Source organism: Arachis duranensis, chromosome 4 (assembly GCF_000817695.3).
Source record: "Arachis duranensis cultivar V14167 chromosome 4, aradu.V14167.gnm2.J7QH, whole genome shotgun sequence".
Classification (NCBI taxonomy): Eukaryota; Viridiplantae; Streptophyta; class Magnoliopsida; order Fabales; family Fabaceae; genus Arachis; species Arachis duranensis.
In genome coordinates this window covers 43,579,671-43,583,371 of record NC_029775.3, presented here as the reverse complement: position 1 = coordinate 43,583,371, position 3,701 = coordinate 43,579,671, and positions in this window count along the sequence as shown.

The window sequence follows — 3,701 nt, the reverse complement described above, 5'->3', positions numbered from 1 at the left end:
AGTATTAATGCAATTACTATTGTTCTTCTATTCAATTCAGCCTGTTCTTGTTCTAAGATATCACTTGTTCCTCAACTTGATGAATGTGATGATCTGTGACACTCATCATCATTCTCACTTATGAACCTGTGCCTGACAACCACCTCCGTTCTACCTTTAGATTGAGTGGATATCTCTTGGAACCCCTAATCGGAATCTTCGTGGTATAAGCTATAATTGATGGCAGCATTCAAGAGAATCCGGAAGGTCTAAACCTTGTCTGTGGTATTCTGAGTAGGATTCAAGGATTGAATGACTGTGACGAGCTTCAAACTCGCGATTGTGGGGCATTAGTGACAGACGCAAAAGAATCACTGGATTCTATTCCGACATGATCGACAACCGACAGATGAATAGCCGTGCTGTGATAGAGTGCGTTGAACATTTTCACTGAGAGGACGGGACTGTAGCCATTGACAACGGTGATGCCCAACATATAGCTTGCCATGGAAAGGAGTAAGAAGGATTGGATGAAGACAGTAGGAACGTAGAGAGACGGAAGGGACAAGCATCTCCATACGCTTATCTGAAATTCTCACCAATGAATTACATAAGTATATCTATCTTTATTTTATGTTTTATTTATCTTTTAATCATTAATCCTCCATAACCATTTGAATCCGCCTGACTGATATTTACAAGATGACCATAGCTTGCTTTACACCAACAATCTCCGTGGGATTGACCCTTACTCGCGTAAGGTTTATTACTTGGACGACCCAGTGCACTTGCTGGTTAGTTGTGCGAAGTTGTGATAAAGAGTTGAGATTGCAATTGAGCGTACCATGTTGATGGCGCCATTGATGATCACAATTTCGTGCACCAGGGAGCAAGCTTGCAACATTAGTGGTAAAGTTAACACCACTAACATCTTTGAATGCCATCTTAACCTACGTTAGTTGCCACATTAGTTGTACTAACATGGGGATTGTTCTGAGGGTTATCTGAAACTGTAGGTTGATCTCGGATGAGATCTGAGTTGGTGGTTGGAGCTAACGTGTCCGACTTTGTTGGACTTGGTGATGATGCTGATCCTTCGTCGCCGGAGGGTGGTGGTTCCTTCAAGAGACTCCGATGTTTAAGTTAGCACGTGCTTTAGGCAGGTTTTTTGTAGAATCTGAGTATGAGTTATACATGGGTGCTCCAGTGTATTCATAATAGTATAGAGTGACTTTTCTAGGGATAAGATAGTTTATCTTATCATATCTTTTGGTGAAGTCATCTTATCTTTTTAAGGGAACCGCCTCATCTTTCTAGGCTTTGGCTACCTCTGGATTTAGGTCGTGTTCCTTTGTTCGGGCCTACTTGGGCCTTTGTAGCGATTTGGCCGAACTCTTTGGAAAGAGGTCAGGGAATCCAGACCTGAAGAGGTCGGTCAGCTTGTCTTTAACTAGCCTGGGTCATACAGCTCGACCCCGGGCATGAACAGTGCCCCTGCTTGAGCTTGGTCTTTCTTCTGAGGTGGTGTCTGCTGGCCGACTTTGACCTCTTTTGGGAAAGTCGAGCTCGAGCATTGTCGATCCCTCTTTGCAGAGCTCCTAAATAAGTTTTTGAATGCAGAGCATTTTCCCTTTAATTGTATCGTGCGCTGCGCTTTCCTAGGGAACGTGTGAAGGTTTTTAAGGACTCATTAATTCCTTTTTGCCGTTTCCTTCTTCCCTCTTTCTCACTTCTTTTTATGAATTTTCAAAGTACCATCCCTTTAGTTCTTTCTTTCGTTTTCTGGCTCATCTCTTTTTTCTGTTGCTCTCAAGTTTTCACGCCTTCATGCTCTCCTTGCTTTAAGAAGTGATCGTTGGGTGTGGGCTCGCCATTTGCTTCCGTCTTCCTCGCCTTCTCATTTTACAGGTTGGTCTTTTGTCTCTTCTTCTTTCTTTCCGCGCTATTTCACGCTTGGAAAGTTTTGATCTTGCTTGGCTTCGTGTTTAGAAAGCTCGAATCTTTTCTGCGTTTGTTGTGCATCTGGTTGTCATTGTAATCTGTGCTTGAGGGTTTCTTCGATTTGTATGAATCGTCATTTTGTTTGAGAGGGATCTTGATCTTTTTCTATTTGTAGCTTGAAGTAGTGAACTGTTACTTTTCAAAAAGGATGGATCTTTAATGATTTCTTATGTGGTCTGTTTGATGTTGATGGCCTGCTGTTTTTGTGTGGACGATTTCTTATAGTTTTGACAAAAATCCCTTTGCTAAAAAAAGATCGTAACTTTTGTGACTTATGACTTTTCTTTTTTGGAATGTCGCTTGTTGAAGGGGGTTGTCTTCCAGAGCATAGACTATAGATTTTTTCCAAATCCTTACTCTGTTATTGCCTCCAAAGGATGCCCCTGGACTTTGGTGTGTGAGTCCTGGGGTCTCCTTTTTGCCATTGTCTTTGACTTCATCTGTATGCTTTGGTTTAAGTTATATCCCTATTGGCACGAGCTATTCTCTTGGTTTGGCCGAGCTGTTGATTAGTAACCCATTTTTCTTTTTTCTTACTATAGGACTAATTGACCCATGCCTTTTCACAAAAATATTGTCGAGACGTCCTCCAAGGTCCCCGAGGGCATGTCTGACTGGCTGGACTCCCTCGTCTTGATGTGCGTCTCAATGGTTAACTCTGAATACTGCGTGCAGCTTAGGAAACATCACAGGATTTGTAGTAGTAGAGATCAGGAGAAGAACTACGAGTTGGTAGCACCTGACCCTAACGAGAGGGTTTGTTTTCCATCTCTGACCCAGGGGGAACGCCCCTTCTTTTTTGCTTATGACTACTTTTTTAGCCAAATGAACATTACCCTTCCTTTTACCTCTTTAGAGACCGATTTGTTGTGGTCATGTAATGTAGCTCCATCCAAACTCCTACGGCTTCATTAAGATTTTTTAGTTGTTGTGCCAAGAATTAGATGTCAAGCCTTCTTAAACTCTCTTTCTTTACCTCTTTGTTTTGACCAAACTTGGGATTTCTGCCAAAAAGAAAGCTTCCTGGATTTCTTTTCGGTCTACCGAAGGAAAAAAGTATTTTCTATATATGACGAGTTTTTTAGGGACTTTAAGAACTACTTTTTCAAGGTCCGAGCTGTTAAGGGAGCTCGACCTTTTTTCATAGAGCCGAATAATGAACCTGCCTTCCCCTTATGTCAGCAAAAGAATGTTGTAGTATCTAGGTATTCGTGGGAGATGCTAGATGATGTTGAGCAAGCTTTTTTGAATGTGATGGAGGAGAATTGGGGGCAACCTCCCTATGTCGACACAAAGAAGTTCTTAGGGGATCCTTCACTTCTTTGAGCTGAGTTGGGTAGTGGTCGACTTCTTTTTTCTCTGCTTTTTGGTTGTTTATTTTGTTGATTTTATCTCTTCCCTCCAATTGTGACTTGACTTTGCTGTCTTCCTTTTTAGAGATGTTGAAGAATGCGGACTCTATGAAGGCCTTTAAAAAGGCAAGGAAAGCGACCGCGGCCTAGAACATCTCGGCCCGAGCTGTGGGGGAGGGTTCTTCTCAGGTTCCCCCTAAGATACCGACCTCCGGCGGTCCTGGGCCGAGGAAGGTTATCACCACTCCTCAGGTTTATATGGTTGATCCTCCCCGATCAACTTCTGGTGCTACCTCTTCTCCCACTGCTGGTCCTCCACCAAAAAGACAGAGAGCTGTTAAACCCTTTGATTTGGATGCCCCGGATTTT